An 18307-nucleotide genomic window follows, 5' to 3' on the forward strand; every position below is an offset into this window, starting at 1 on the left:
GTGTAACAGACACTTTTAAAACAGGCTCCAATTATTAAAAGTTTCATTTAAAATAGCTTTACTGAACACTTAATCTGGATATATCCGCCTATTAGAATGAAGTAACTCGATCTAGGTCTGCATGTGTTATGGCACTGATCTGTAACTCAGAAATCTGCATAACATAATGCAATGGCTTAAATATTCGGCATATTATGTAGAGTTTCATATCTGCAAAGGTCATTATGCACAGTTTTAAATGGGTATGCCTCCAAATAGATGTACACCAAAACAACAACAAAAAAGAAAAAGAAGAGAGAAAGTGATTTGTATAATCATATACATGACGAAGCTAAATTATTTCTCTTTACTTCAACATTTTCCTATGTAGGTCTCGCAATTAACAGAGGTTTTTTTCTTTTTAATTGACCGTTAATGAGCATTCAAGTATATTCAATACCGCCTGAAACTCATCGAAACACTTTTTCTTAATGTTTACATGTACTGGCGCATGAAAGTTTATCCTTGAAAATGTGTCTATAAAAGGTAATTTGGTTGCAAAAAGAAGTTGTCAGTCACTTGAGGAGTTAAAATTACCACAGAAATTCTAATAAAGTAACTTAAGGAACGTATTTTCTCAAATCTCCCACCCATCTCCTCTAATTAGAAACTTGTTGTCTTTAAAAAAAACAAGCAAATTCGATTAATTGGTATCCCCCGCCGAAAGGGTTTGTGGTGAGGAATGGCAAAAAGATATATCCGGCAAAAAGTTAAGGATGTTAATAAGAAGCAAATAATTTCATTAGTCAAAATCAATTTAACAGAAAACAAATGTTTAATTAAAGAGTACATAATAAATGTATGATACTATGATCCTGACTAAAGAATTTAATTTGAATGGGATATGCTTACTGTAATAAGCTTAGCTTTTAAAATTAAATGCAGTTAATTGAAATGTGAGCTTGAAGTTTAACTGGAACGAAATGTTGTCTTTGAGTGGTTTGGCACCAGGTGTTGCTGTTTAACATGTACATTTGAACTTAAAAGAGCAGATGTCCTTGAGAGAACACAGGTAAGATATCTTGAACATGGCTGAGGGCAAGGTTTGTGCAGTCACAACTTAACATGTTGAAGGTTTGAACATTTAAAAAAAAAAGAATGAAATGTAAATATATAATCTATATATAGATATATGTATATATTTATTTTTTTAGGGGTGGGGGTGCAGGGGAACGGGAGAGGAAACAAAATTTCACATGTTGATTATAAATATTGATTGAAAATTAAAAATGAAAAAAAAGATAAAAGGGTGAAGATGGAGGGGGGCAGAGGAAGCATGATCAGTGGTGGGCATGACTGGATGGAGAAGTGAGGTGGGGGAATGGTACAACTTGGAAGGTTTGAAAAAAATCTAAAATAAGAAATGAAAAAAAAAATTTTTTTGGGAGGGGGGAGGGGGGTTGGGGGGGGGGGGGGTGTGACCAAGGCAAGTGGGTGACCAGGTGTGGGTGCGCAACTTCACATGTTTATAATAAATGTTCACAGAAAAGAATGAAAGAAATTCAATGAAATTCTGCCAAATGGTAAGTTTGTTATGTACAAATATGTGGATTTTTAGACAATTAAAGGGCAATAACTCTGAAGTTACATAAAGAAATCCTTACAAAATTGTCTGTGCACAACCACATTATAGTGCTCTAAATTCTGTTAAAGTTTCAAAGTTCTAGGTCAAATATGTCAAAAGTTATGATGCAGAAATTGGCATATCTATAGATCTATAGTACCCTATATAGTTAACACTAGAAACTTCTAAGGGCCATAACTCTGGTGTTACTTGGGCAATCTGTCTGAAACTTGATGGGCCCCATAACCTTATAGTGGTGAACATGTATATGAAGTTTGTTTGAAAAAAATCTAAAATAAGGAATAATTTTTTTTTTTGGGGGGGGGGTGTCAGGGGATAAGGGGGGAGGTGTGTGATCAAGGTAAGGGGGTGGCCAGGTGTGGGTACACAACTTCACATGTTTACAATAAATGTTCATGGAAAAGAATGAAAAAATTTAATGAAATTCTACCAAATGGTAAGTCTGTTATGTACAAATATGTGGATTTTTATACAATTAAAGGGCAATAACTCTTAATTTACAAATAAATCCAAATGAAATTGTGTGTACACAACCACATTATGGTGATCTAAATTCTGTTTAAGTTTCATAGTTCTAAGTCAAATATATCAAAAGTTATGATGCAGAAATTGCCATATTTATAGTACCCTATATAGTTAACACTAGAAACTTCTAAGGGCCATAACTCTGGTGTTACCTTGGCAATCTGACTGAAACCTGACGGGCCGCAAGAACTCATTGTGGTGAACATTTATATGAAGTTTTAAATAAATATTCCCAACCATTTCCTAGATATGGCTCCGGACGGACGGACGGACGGACGGACGGAAAGACGGAAGGACGGACGGACGGACGGATGGAAAGACGGACGGAAGGACGGACGGACGGACAACGCCAAAACTATATCCCTCCGACTTTCGTCGGGGGATAATAAACTGTAGGTTCATTCATTTTCAGACGAACCCCTTAACACTATCAAGTATATCCGGAATAGTAAAACTGGACCTTCTAAAATACAGGTTTGAAACTTATATTGCATGTAAATAGTTCGTTACAATCGTTACAATTCTGATTGTTACATTAATAATAAATCCTGAGGACGATGGTGGTGTTTGTCTTTTTTGCGATATTATCATTTGTCGTTATAATTTCTGTTGAAATGATGCTGTTTCACGAAGCATTGGAAGATACCTTACGACAATTATAATAAGTATGCCCGTTTCAAGAGTTAGACAAATCCCGGGACAAATATTTAGCACAAATCTGAAAATATATTTTTATGTAAAACTAATTATATTTAAAACAAACTTTTTTATAGCAGGTAACTATAAAGTTACCTAGTCACTCACGCGCGCACTTTTATATTGTTTTGTAATGACATGCACGGACCTTTCGTCTTCTATTCATTGTTCTATGGGTTTCAAAAAGAAGAACAAACGTGATAAAAAACGAAAACATAGCAGTGACAATGGCGTTAACGGTCATTCAAAAAAAGAACCCCGCATAATGGCGGATCACCGGCATTAAACAGTGGTAGTGCACATGTAAGTGTTAGTGATACTATTCGTGAAGCAAACTCAGTTTATTTGACGAATCTGCCTTTGAGTTGGACAATTCTGTTTTCGAAACCAAAGCTCAAGGGAACTGTTATAGTTATACGATGGCGGACGCAAATGTATCAGGTGTAAACATTCAAGTCGAATCAGGAACTATGCAATCTACTAGCTCTACCAGTGATATAATGATCTTCTTGAAGCGTATTGATGATAAACTCACACATGTTGACAAACGTCTTAATACACTGGACTCGCTTGAAAAAAGGTAAACAAATTTGAAACTGAATTGACTTTGGACTTTAGTAAGGAATCATACTAAATCGATTGACGAAAAATTGAGCAAAATTAATTACAGGGCTGATAACGTCAAGTTTTCGCTTGGATTGGCTCACGATGACATTTCACGCTTACAAAAGGAAAAGGTTAAAATGCAGGACGATTTATTGTATTTGCAGCCGCAAAGCATGCGCAACAATCTCATATTTGCTAACATAACGGAAGATGACCATGAAACCCTCGAGCAAACCGAGCGCAAACTTCGCCAGTTCATGGTAGATCACCTTAAATTAACGCAGGATTTGGTTAGCCAGATGAATTTTGAACGGGTACATCGCATGGGTCAGCGTTCGAGTAGTAGTGCCTTTATCGCAAAATAATTGCAAAATTTACATTGTTTAAAGACAGAGAGATAGTAAGGCGCCAGAAAAAGGAACTTGCAGGTACAAACTTCTTTTTGCACGAGCATTTTCCCCCGGAGATTTTTGCGCGCAGAAAGGCTCTCCTGCCCAAACTGAAGGCAGCGAAACGGGAGGGTAGGTCAGCCTGGTTAAGTTATGACACGCTCTATGTGAACGGGGCGCCAGTGCGTGATGGCCATGAGTAGCGGTGTGGTGAGGCTGGACTGTCAGTTTTATCATGGAACATTAATGGATTGAACCGATCTAAGTTGGAAGATAGTGAATTTGTAGATAAAATATCAAAATATGACACTGTATTTCTGTTTGAATCATGGGCCAACAGCACATCTAAATTTGATATAAGTGGTTATAAATGTTATAACTTTTATAGAAAATTTTAAAATAGGAGAGCTAAGCGTTGTAGTGGTGGCGTTGTCTTTTATATAAAGGATTCAATTAAGCAAGGAATTAAAATTGTTCAAAATCATCATGATACAATCATATGGCTCAAAGCTGATAAAACTTTTTGTTCAATATGAAAGACGATGTATTTATTGCAGATGTATACATATGGGTCGAAAATTCACCTGCCTACAATTTTATTACAGATGACCTATTTACCTTATTACAAAATGACATACACATGTACGAATCACGTGGTATTGTATTATTAACTGGCGATTGGAATGCTCGAGTAGGTAACGGGGACAGAAAGGATTACATTTTACACGATAGATTAATTGATTTAATAGACGATGATACATACGAACCAGATGTGCCTTTAGGTCGTGTTTCGATGAATACTGTACATAATAACCAAGGATTAAAACTTCTAGATTTGTGTAAAGCTAATTCATTCCGTATCGCTAACGGCCGATTAGGTAGTGACTACAACGTCGGCAATTATACCTATGCTAGTACAATGGGAGCTAGACTAGCCACTAGACTGATAATAACTGTATTTCTATATTTTTCCCTTTTTTGACGAATTCAGTTTCATAGAGACAAAAGCCAGTCTATTTTAGAGATTTTCACACAGGACTGATGTTGAAATTATGATATTGGACATAGGATATAGACTGGCTCAGTTTACTACATTCAATCATAAAAAATGTAAAAAGATATTTCATAGTCTAGGAGCTAGTCTAAATGGGAGCGAGCGTTATTGATTACTTGCTTTTAAGAGATTGTGATTTTTGTTGTATAGACAGTTTTGAAATTGAACCGTTTTCTGAGTGGTAAGATCACCCGCCCATTTCTTTTTCAATTTTATGTAATACTGTGAATAATTGTTATGACGCTCCGTACAGCCGAACTCAAATAAAATGGAATGATGACCTGCGTAATAGTTTTAGACGTGGTTTAATTTCAAAATTGCCCGCTTTGAATGATATTACTCGTAATGTTAATTTTACATGTAAAAATGAAGCCAATTCATGTATTGACAATTTTACAGATGTTATGAAATGTGTTGCTGAACCGTTATTTTGTAAACATGTAGTAGTTTTAAACAGGCCACGGCCTAGCGATTCTTTATGTAGAAAAGCTGAATGGTTTGACAATTCAAGTGTTTAAATGTCAAACAGATTTATGTGTCGTGTGTTCATAAATTTAATATGTGTAAAAACGATGCTGATAGGATAGAAATGTGTACTTGTAAAACTACTTATTAAAATCTTATTAAGACTAAGAAACGGAAATATGAATTAAATAAAATGAAATATTGAGAGATTACGCCATTGTAATCCGAGAGAATTTTGGAAACACTTTTCACGTAAAATACGTCTAATATAAACAATGGTATTAGTATAGATGAATTTTACAAAAAAAAAATCGGGTCTAAATACACAGTTGCCTAACGATAGAAATATTGATGCTGAGCAGTTCGGTGATAATCATGACTTTGGAGGTAATGACTGTGTATATGATAGATTAGATACTAAAATGCCAATTAGGCGGTGATAAGTAATCTTAAAAGGAATAAGTCGTTTGCTGGTGATCAGTTATTAAATGAATATTTTATTGAATCTTGCGACATTTTGTTGTCTCATCTCGTTGACATATTTAACGATATTTTAAGTAGTGGCTTTTTCCCAGACAGTTGGATGGAAGGTATTATTGTGCCATTGTTTAAGAAAAATTATCCTTCTGATGTTAATAATTATAGAGGTATTACCTTAGTTAGTTGTTTCTCTAAAATCTTCACAGTGTTTTAAACAAAAGAATAAGCAATTGGGTTGAAAATAATAATATAATTAGTGATGCACAGTTTGGTTTCAGAAAAGAATGTTCAACTGTTGACGCAATTTTTGAATGCTATAAGAATAAGTAAAGTTCTTAGTGAAAATGGACGATTAGCATGTGCATTTATTGATTTTAGTAAGGCGTTTGACAGTATCTATCGCAATGGTTTATGGTACAAACTACATCAGTTAGATATTACTGGTAAGACTTTAAGAATTATCCGTGTTATGTATTCTAAGGTGAAAGCTCGTATAAGAGGTTGTAAGTCATACTCAGATTTTTTTGAATGCTCGATAGGCCTTTAACAAGGAGAGGTAATTTCTCCTCTATTATTTTCACTCTTCCTAAAGGATTTAGAGTTATTTTTACTTGAGGGTGTTAACAGTGGTTTAACCTTGGATGACATATAATTTATTCTGATGTTGTTTGCCGACGATATGGTTATCCTTGGAAAAACTCCATCTGATCTCCAACGAAGTTTAGATCTTTCAAATGTGTATTGTAAAAGTTGGAATTTACAAGTCAATCCAGATAAAAGTAAGATTGTTGTATTCAGGAAGAATGGGCCATTGAAATCAACCGAACAATGGACGTATGATAATATGCCCTTAGAAACTGTCGATAACTTCAATTATTTAGGGACCGGATTCAGTTACACTGGAACGTTTTTATTAAATCAAGAAACGCTAGCAGGGAAAGGATTAAAAGCTTTAAATGTTTTGTTAGCAAATACAAGTAAATTTTCTTTAAAACCTAAAACTCTGTGCCAGTTATTTGATGCTTTTGTTGGCTCTACATTAAACTATGCATGCGAGGTCTGGGGTTTTGGTAAATCTAAAGAGGTCGAACGTATACGTCTTAAGTTTTGTAAATTATTGTACATGTTAAAACATCATCCTGCAATATGTGTGTATATGGGGAACTGGGAAGGTATCCGCTATTTATTGATAGATATGTGCGCATTATTAAATATTGGTGTAAAGTTATACGTTCTAAAAACATTATTGTTAAGTATTTATATGTAGCAATGTTGGATGGGAGTTAAAAAAAAATGGGCTAGTAATGTTAAGATGCTTTTAGATACCTATGGTTTTTCATAAATTTTGAATTATCCATTAGATTATAACTTGCAGTCTTTCCACTTACAGTTCAAACAACGAATAATCGATGTTTTGTGCAAAATTTGAACAATAGCCTCTCTAACAGTCATTCTTTGTTTGCGTATAGAACCTTTAAATGTGTTTTTGAGTTTGAAAAACATTTAGATCTGTTACCTAATAAATATAGAATTGCTATGTCATGATTGAGATTGTCTTCCCATCAATTACGTATTGAATCTGGACGTTATGGTGCTGATAGAATTGACCGCAATTTACGTATTTGTAACTTTTGTCATACTGGTGATATTGAAGATGAATATCATTTTATAATAATTTGTCCTTTTTATAGAGATATCAAAAAGATGTATATTAAACCATATTTCTATGTAAGACCAAGTGTTTTGAAATTTACTGAACTTATGAGCACTACACAATATTCAGTACTCTTGAAACTCGGAATATTTGTATATCATGCTTTTTTGTTACATCAGTCTAATGTACTCGCTGTTGCATAGTTTTTTTTATTGCATACGATATCGTCTTTGTATAATATTACAATAGTCAATAAGGATACTTATAATGATTATTTCTTAGTTTACAATATTGCTTATCATATATTTTTGTTCCAGGTTATTGGCTTCAGTCGGTGTCATTTTTATACTAGAATGTTTTGTTTTGTTATATTTACCAACCATATCCTGCGAATTGTCTAAATAAGTGTAAGTATTATTTGCTGTAAAATATTTCCACTTTATTCTTTTTAAACTTCTCTTAAATCTTTCAGTTACAACAGCTTTTCCTTCATTAAATGTATGAGACATGTTAATCTTATTTTATTCAAAAAAGATTCAAACTTTTTATTATAAAATTGCTTTCCTTCATCTACCCATAAATTTGTAGGTGTTCTACCTTCAGAAATTATTTTATCAAATGCTTCAGTAACAGATTCTCCCGTTTTATTCTTTAATGGAATAACCCAAGCATATTTGCTGAATATATCAATAACGGTTAATAAATACTTTACACCTTTATTATATTTTGAAAAAGCTTGCATATCGACTAAATCAGCATACCAAGTTTCATCAATATCACTAATTATCACTCTTCGTTTCGGAAATTTTCGTTTGATTGGTTTATGTATTTCTTCTGCTAATTCATCACTCTATGTTGTTTCAGGGGTCTTTTTGAGTGAGCTTTTAGCTCCTAAGGACTAACGTTCAAGTAAATACTCTACCCCTTTTTTCCGTTTTTTTTTTTTTACTTTTTTTCCGAGTCTAAGTTAAAAAAACTTTGTATTTCGTTTTAATTGCTGGCTTTACAACTAAATGTTTTGCAATTTTTTCTCCAAATGTTTTTGATTTAGTGTTCTTTAGATTAGATAACATTTTTTTGTCGCATTCAATTTTATTTGTACTAGTATCATAACAATAAACATGGTCCATGCATACTGCGTCCAGTTCATTAACAGGAGGTCCATTATCTAAAGGATTTCCTGGTCCACAATAGTTTAATCCTGGGAGTGTTAAACCTTTCTTAGGTAATAAAGGTAACATTGCTTTATGAATATCAAATGCTCCTCCGGCGAGCTTTGCTGCTCCCCCAGAACGTTTCACAAACTGTGTTTTTATATTACCGCAGGATGCACACGGAGCTCTTAACATAAGTCTACCATTTTTGCTGTAACATAATGAGAATTTATATTATCAGTAAATTTTCTTTCTTTCAAACAATATATTTTATTCTGTAAACTCATTTATATTATATGTATTTAAAATTATTTAAAGAACACTTTTACTAAAAAAAAAATGGCCCCAGCGGGGCTTAAACCTACGCCCCCCTGAAAATTGTGATAAACGTAAGATAATGTTAAAAATTGAATACTCTCTATTATTGACCTAATACCTTAACACGGTTTAACTGTTTGTTATGTCGTAAAGCTTTACATTGATAAACTTGTTTTCCCAATATTCATAATTTCATCTGCTAAACAGTCTATAGTAAGCAGTTCACTTGTGTACATGTTTACTATAAAATGGAGTTATAAAATGGAGTTGTAGGTTATAGAGTCAGTATATGAACGGGTAAATATCTTTTTTCATGTTCTTTTCCTTTTTTATAACAAATTGAGGATTTAAATTATCAGTAAATTTTCTTTCAAACAATATTTTTATTCTGTAAAATCAATGTATTTTAAAGTAAAAAAATATTAAAAAGTGCAAAAGTCTCGTCTGCTACACATTACTTTTAACCCGGCACCGGGCAGAGATCATAACGCGCGCACCCGGCACCAGGGTGAACCTTTAGTCGTTCTTAAGTCATCTCACCTGTCGGCTCGTCCGGAATGAAGCATTGGTCCCTCTTAAGCCGTCCCACCTGTTGGCTCACAGCAGGATCACCTTTAACCCCATTGTTCGTTGCCTCCCGAACCTTCGAAACAGAGACAAGAACGAGGTAAGGCAAGCCGGGTGGCTATTACAAGTTATAGGAAGATATCTATTGTGCGCGCAACCTTCAATTTGTAATAGTCACAGCTGCTGCCATTAAGCGGGTGGAACAGGCGCCATACCGGACCTCTGAATCAACCGACTACCATTAAACAGGCAGAGACAGACGTCATACTAGACCATCTTGAACATAGCATGTAACAGTCGTGACCTACTAAAAAGTATTAAACAATTCCTTGTATATATAACACTACACTATTGTGCAATCCGCTTATCGATAAAGTAGTAATTTAAAAGCGATATATAAACATCGTGCGTCATCAATCAATAAGGACAAAACTATTGTAAATTATTTTTTCAGTGCAGAGTTTAAAGTTTCCTTCCGGGTTTTTAATGAAATATATTTTATATAAAATATATGTTTTTCTTCACTTTGTTAAAACCTGCGGTCAAACCAGAGGTTTTCATTTGGTTAAACCAGAGGTTTTCACAGTAAGTTGTTAAAACCTGTGTTTTTTTTAAATTGGCCAGCATTGGTCAGTTTAGGTCAAGAGCAAGGGTCAAGTTGGGGTCAAAGTGTTTCCGCTTCGGTATTTTCTATACTACTAACAATATCCTTTCCGTAACAGGTCTATAAAAAGAGCTTCAAAATGGGTGTCATGGGTGGCCTACATATAAAGTTTGGTGACAACATGTCTGGCCGGTTGCAAGACAACTATAAGCTAGAGTTAAGTGATAGTTACTGTGTTCCGCCGATCAAACGGGTTGCATGAAACGCCTTCTTGGGTAACCGTTACAATTCTTGGCCAAGATATGGCTGGGTTGCACGACGGTAATGATTTATCAGTGGACACTTCTTGTATAAACCTGGTTGTTAGTAGGTTTATCGCCGAGTCAAAGCACATTTCAATTTATATACATGGTTTGTTTTGAATTGTACATGAGGTAAATTAAAGTATGTATGTGTTTGATTACCTGGATATGTTTGAGAAACTTTATAGAGTTTAAATAAAGCAATATTATAACAATGATGTTACTATCTCTGTCAAAGTCCCCTCCTTCTGAAACAATATTTTCGCATTGTTACCTTTGCTTTCTATCATCTTATTATTCTCTGCAAGCTCTATAAAAACTTCTTTCCCACAAGGAGAAAATAAAACGCCCTTTTGCCTAGGCATCTTGAGTTACTTGTGTTAACAAGAATTTTGTTGAATTAATGTTATTTGAGCCACGCCATGAGAAAACCAACATAGTGGCTTTGCGACCAGCATCCGCCCAGTCTGGTCAGGATCCATGCTGTTTGCTTTCAAAGCCTATTGCAATTAGAGAAACCGTTAGCGAACAGCATGTATCCTGACCAGACTGCATGGATGCGCAGGCTGGTCTGGATACATGCTCGTCGCAAAATCACTATGTTGGTTTTCTCATTGCGCGGTTCTTTTGTTTCCAAATGAGCGTGAATGTTGAATAATTCGGTTAACAATAATAATTATAAATGTATTATCTTATTATTCAAATCTGGAACATGTATATTATTTTATTGGACATACTTTCCTTTTTGCACATTTTAATTGTCGTCATGGTCAGCTTTTAACGAGAATTTGCAAGAATTCTCTCCCTTAATTATTGACTGTGTTAAAACAATTCCCTTCAAATTGAATTACCTCCCTTACATAAGCTAAAGTCGTGTCATTCATGACCAAAGTCAATAATTTTTTATCATGGATTTTGCATTGATATAAAATTTTGCTTTAGGTAATACACGGAAATTAAGCTCGAATGTTACTTCATAGAAAGCAACAAGTAGCCAGTTTTTGATATAAATCATGTTGTTTTATAGATTCATATAGAAATATTATTCTTGTAAAGATATAAAACATTTCTGTAAAAAAACATTATGTTAGCATATGATATTACGAAATTCGTGTTGTCATGTAACAGAAAATGAAAACATTTAAATAAATTTCTTTTCTTTTCTTTTGAAACTTTGAATCCCGCTAAACATAGAAATCCGAAAATTATTTCCCACAAAAACACGTATAATAGTTTTCCTCGAGAAAAACGAAACTTGTGTGAAGATACATGTATTCCCATTTTGTCTGATTGTTCTTGTCCATATAACGGTACTTTTGTTTAACTTTTAAGTTTACTCTTTAAAACATGATAAAATAAAGTAATAAACTAAGCAATACTGTATTTGACAGGCAATGGCAAAGAAAAACCCGAGCAATTTAACAAACTTAAAAAACATACATATTACTAAAACGCAGATACACATGTTTTATTAAGTGGCCTTGATCCAAGGTTTTCCATAGAAATAAAAGAAAGAAAGAATATATTTAATTATTGGCCAGTTTTTCAACTCTAGCACTAAGAAAAGGCTCAAACCAGTATTAGTTAAGCCATCGCTCAACCTTGTTTTCTAACGGATTTTTACTTATACTCGGCGGGTATTTTTGTGATGTATTAGCTAAGCCTTGGTCACACACTATGAAGATGTGGATACAGTCATCGGACCGTTTCGCTGTACGTTTTCATAGATAAAACGTGTTACTTTGGTGATTTACTACTTCTCATAGAAAATACAAAGACACATTAAAACACAACAGCACTAGCGCCCGTCTAATGAATGAAAAAAAATGCTGGGAAAAAATGTGAATTTATTTCAAGGTAAGACTACAAGCATTCCTATGTTTGTTCATTGTCTTATTGTTTTCATTATTCCTAAATGTTCCACCTTTCATGTACAAAACACGTGTAATATGCACTTGTAATTAGGAATGCATTTTTAAATTTAAATCAATAGTATAGGTACTCAAATTACACTTGCAAATGCATGAATTTCAAGATCCACACGTCATTGAAAGGAGATGTGTATATACAGACGTGCGTATCCATGAACTTTTATATATATGTTCACCTACATATTTGTGCGTTACATGTATATATAATTAATTACATGCACTTATATATTTATGCTTGCACGTATATTTTGAAACGTGTACAAACGTAGCGAATTTAGTAAAGTTAAAATGGAAGAGTTGAATGTGTTACATTTTTAGCTCGACTTTTCGAATAAAAAATAGAGCTTTTGCACTCGCCCCAGCGTCGGCGTCGGCGTCGCCGTCGCCGTTGGTTTAAGTTTTTCTTCTATATAAAGTAAAACATATATAATACTAGCTTCACTGAGAAAAAATCTGTTCAAAAGTCTAAATCGTCGTACATAACGGAAGGGTTTGCTCAGTCCCGTATCATTCCCTCCCTCTTCAACATTTCTGCTTTAACTTCATACTGGAAATTTAATTCCATGTCTAAATATTCCGCCTGCATCTTATCTTAAACCACCTATGCCCCAGGTTTAGAATAACAATAGAAAGATAATCCATTGCTGACACCGCTCAAAGTAGAAAAATCCAATTGAAGGTTTAAGTATAGGATAGACAACTCGTGCCGTTGTCTACGGCATATATACAACGAGCAAAGCGAGTTGTATATATCCCGTAGACAACGGCACGAGTTGTCTATCCGACTTAGACCACGTGACATAAAAACTGCAATTATTGAAAACTGTCCCACGCGTTCTATAGAAATTAGGATTAACGTGTTTTTATAAGAGTGATATTATCTTTGTACCGTTAGCGCTTTTTGTCAGTTGGGCATGTGAAAGAATGCAGGTTACTTTGTATAAATTCAGTTTTACTCGAATACCGGATTTACTAAAATTTGACGTTCATTAACACTTTGAGTCATTTGCAGTCGCTAAACAGTTAAATATGGATTTCTCAAAAATACTCAAAATTGAACTACTGAACAATTAGTTTTTGTGAGGAGTTTGCATGTTGGCGAAACACGATGACAGATACGTTGAAGCAAGAAGATAGCCAGGTTCCGAAACTACAAAAAAGGCTGACAGCAAATCGGAGGTAAACATGTTGGATAAAAAAAAATACTGTTGTTTGAAGTAATCTGGTATTTTAAGTATGGACTAGTGCTTACTGGTAATATACATAATCACATACAAATTATCAGACTATTAGAAATCACTTTTCAACAATCGGTATAAAGTGACAAAATAATTATGGTTATATTCATTTTTGTTCTTATAAAAACAGGAACCAGTGTCGGTGTTTATTTATTTATTTATTTATTTTGTTTATCAGGATATAGTTAGTGCGTAGATGCTTTTAGGACTACGAACACTTTTAACTATATCGTGCCTTTCTTGTAAGAATGATGTAGTTGTTCGACTTTCTAACAGGGCCCAGTTGTTCGAAACTTTAACGGGCTGTTAGTTTAGTTTAGTTTATACTAATTTGTTTTAGCTCGATTGTGATGAAAGTTCAAGCTTATTGTAACCACACTCGAGTCCGTTTCCTGGGAAAACCACTACTCGTGCCATATGAGGTCATGGTCGTGACCCCTGCAGTAAGCTGTTAAACTAACTGCCTGTTAAATTTTTATTCAAGATACTAGTCTTGGTGGGTGGGAAACACTAGTATGATGTTTTAATTTAACTGTAAAGATGATTTAGTGTTTATAATACTTAACAAGTATATTTGTTTTTCTAAGTTTTCTAAACTGTCGAAATATACTAATAAAGTTAATCGACCGTTAGCTCAGTCGACTGTTAAAGTTTCGAACAACTGGATCCAGTTGTTGCAAATGTAAGGATCGTGCTGACATGTCTATTTTATAATAAGTGAACATAAAAAGTTACAACTGTTGGAAACGTTTCAGTGAATGTGTAAATTACGTATTTACCCACTTGGTTCTACACTACAAATGTGGAGTTTTTTGTAATTCAATTTGATTTTTATATGTATAGTTATTCCAGTCTTGTATTTCAGTCATGTCAACCCTTTTACTGATATCCAATAACATGGGGTCATTTTTACGATATTAGTATTTAAACGTTGTCAACTGAATTTACCTCCAAGTCAATCTTATTTTTTATCCCATTGATAATTGGTGAGAATATTGCAAGGTCATTTAACTCCGGCGTTAGCCTGTATTGTTAGATGGGAAATTGACACGAAATTCACGCGTTTTTTTGCCCAAGTTTCCCCCGATATATATACAACGCTACTGTTGTATATGAAATATAGACGGATACAAGTCTGCTTTGCGATTGGCTATTTACGGATTATCGTGGTCTAACTTTTGTCGAGCCCCGTTATCCACGTGCTGACTAAATCGTTGTAAATATACCCGACACGGCTTAAGTCAGAGCTTAAGTCATTACTTAATAGTTGAAAAACTGGCCATATGAATCAAGTTTCTGATTTTTCTTAATATCAGAATTGGTGTATGTGTATCATAGAGATCCGAACTCATTTTTTTTAAACAATTAGCTCTGATTCACCCTGTCTACTTATTTATAGTGTCTAAGTTACTTGTATAATCAATGATATACATAAATCAAATATGCCATTCAGATGTGTGTTTGTACATACTAAACAATTCAATCATGAAATCAAATTTATCGTGTAAACTTTTTAGCTGTAAAGGTGGCTCTTTTGCATGCTTTCCACGAACAAAACCGTGACAAAAAATTTAGGTCGTACTAAAGAGATAATCCTACTGTGCAAACTCATGGTAAGCATGTCAATTTTTTTTTTCAAGCTTGGATTTCATTTCTAAAATAGACATGATATTGCGCGTCTATTAATTATACCCTTTCTTTGCACATCGTGGAAACCATGCTGTGTTTTTTGTTTAAATAAATGTACACATTCTCTCCACCCCCCTCCCCCACCCCACGTGCCTCTCACCAGCTTTCAATGAGCGCCTGACTTAAAAATTACACTGTTTCATAAGAAAATTATTCTTTGAAGTAGTTTTTCTCATGTCGTCGAATGTTTCAATATTCCAAAGATATTTAGCTTTCAGTCGGAAATTATGTAATTTATGTTGATTTATATTGTTCTCATAAACAATTTGGTGAAAAAATCAAAGCTCTGTTCTATTCTGTTCTTTTCATTTTTTTTTTTTTTTTTTTTTTTTTTGACTAATTAGACAATTATGAATGTTATTATTTCAAAAGACTATACGGAATCGTACGTCAGTTGTTGGTATATGCAGTTCCGTAAATCAACAGAGTTTAAGTTGCATTAGAACTTTAAGAAATCCACAAGTTTTTTTTTTCGGCGACGCCGTCTAAATTCGTTTTCGTTACCTATGCCACGTGACTTCAGTTTGCAAATCAAACTACTTGATAACGCATTATAGATAATTTATCAAAATGGAAGATTTATGCAACACTCTGCCTGATTGGACGAGAGTGTCAATTTCTTTCACTCTTTTGATTGTGCTACGCTGAGTGAAATGTAGACAAAGCGTTTATCCTAAACGACGCTGTTCACAGTTTTAAAGCTAACTTTGGCTCAGTATATTTAGCAAGAATATTGATATATCTCAAAATGATAAGTAAGTTTAATAAATATGATAAAAACCTGTTCAAATACCAACATATATCAAATTAAAGAAAGAGCTGAATACGGTCTGCGTATCACATGAATAAGGGTGTGATAAGAGTCTTTTATGTAGAGAAGTGCTTTTTAAAAGATTTTCCTTGTTACAATTGTCGTCTGTATATGAAAAGGTTTCTTGCTTTTGTGACTTATTCAGATTGCATATTAAAATGAGTACTTGTTTGCTTTGATATATTTGTATAAATTATTTAACTGATTTATTATATATATGAATATTTTTCTTTAGTATGGTATGCAAATATTGAACTCAGTTGAAATCTGTTTTATTATATATATATGCTGTATAATGACTGAATCTCATTACACTGAAATGAAGGCACGCTGCATACAGTTTATCTATGTGATATGACTACAGTCAAACTTTGCTTATGAAACAGAAATATTGAAATAATTACAATTGTATGTTTTGCTTGACCTTCACTTTTTTATAGGTGTGACGTCATTGTCCAAAGATTCTTGAATAGCGAATATGCATTTGTTAAAGCGGGATCAGTTGGCCTATTTTAGAAATAAATAAAAATAATAAATAAAATAATCCTTTAATTGATTTTTTCTCATGTATTCTAATCAAACTTGATTTGTAGCAACTTTATTAGGCCCGCAGCCAACTTTGTTCAGCTGGGACATTTAACCCCTTTTAGGGGCTGCTAGAGCTAAAACTAGAAATGCCTTTATACAGCGTCTCATGAACAGCTTGGTGGATCTTTGTCATACTTGGTCTGGAGCATCATTATAAGGTCCTCTTCCAAATTTATTTATATAAGAACTTGGGCCCTATTAGGGACCACTATAGCTAAAAGTAGATATGCCTTTCTTCGCATTAACCACTAAAATGTAAGGGATTTTTATCAAACTCGATGTGTAACAATATCGTAAGGTCTCCTGCTATTTTGTTACAAATGGGGATAGGGACCAATTTAGCTAAAATATAAACACGTTTAATGACCTTTTCTCATGAACCGCTTCATGAATCTTCATCAAACTACTGCTGTAATTATTCGTCTTAGGATAAACGAAACAAAATTGCAGCCCTATGAAACCTTTGCGAAAAATTAAAAGAGAACCATTTACAAATGTAAATTGTTAAAGTGTGGTGTTTAGTTTTGCAATTTGAAAAATGTTATATGAAAGATGAATGTTAGATGAAAAATTCATAAACTTCTTTCCTTATTACAATTCGCCGACCATCATTTTTAAAGATATTTCTTGTTATTTCGTGATACACTTTGAAGTAAAATGGAAGCAAGAAGCCTTTACCCTATTACACTTATAATTATATTATTGTATTGTTTATAAAGTCAAGAATACCTACGTATGTGATAATAAATTGTCATGCTTTGGAAAATATAATTTATTTGCATCTAAAGTAAAAGAAATTGAAAAGTTTAGTGTTTTTCACTATATGTTCAATATAAGCGATGGTGATACTTTTAAAACAAAATTGGAAGCAAAAAGATATTCAGTTAGATTAAAAATTTTCACACTAAATTGAAGAGAAGAAATTGAAGTTTACTGTCATATCTGGTAAAATATTCACAAACCAAAAGACATATTTGAAATTAATCATTATAAATAATTTTCCTATATAATCAATTGCTCAAAGTAATATCAGTAGGGAAACCAATATTGATTATCGGATAGTTTTCAAGGGAGACAACCTACTATGATAAGCCAGTCAAATATAATAAAAGCTGGGGATGGAATTAATCTTTTCGACGCATGGTAATTCTTTTAAAACATAGTTATTGTTATACTTATAACTTGTGTATATTATGTTTATTTAAGACTTCTTTAATTTGAGACCTGTTTGTCGAAGAAAATTTAAGTAATTCTGATATGTGTATTTTTGTATAAATGTATAATTATAAATTGATTGTATGATTGTGTAGATGTGTAAATGAAATTTAACTGAAGGCCATACTAGAAATAAGTTGTTTAATATTTGTATTTGTATGTAACCTCCAGAAAATAAAATTAGTATTATCATTACTATTAATTTTATGATGCTATACCGTATATACACATACACCCACTATACATGTGAATGCTTTAATAAACATGAATCGTCGATCATCCATTACTCAATTGAGTAAGACTTGAAATTTTCATGCGCAACCCATTTGACTCCGGGATAATCTGGAGATTATAGGTAGATAACTCAACCCGCCGCTCAGCGTTGATCCGCGAGTTA

The sequence above is a fragment of the Mercenaria mercenaria genome, chromosome 11 (genome assembly GCF_021730395.1).
Source record: "Mercenaria mercenaria strain notata chromosome 11, MADL_Memer_1, whole genome shotgun sequence".
Lineage (NCBI taxonomy): Eukaryota > Metazoa > Mollusca > Bivalvia > Venerida > Veneridae > Mercenaria > Mercenaria mercenaria.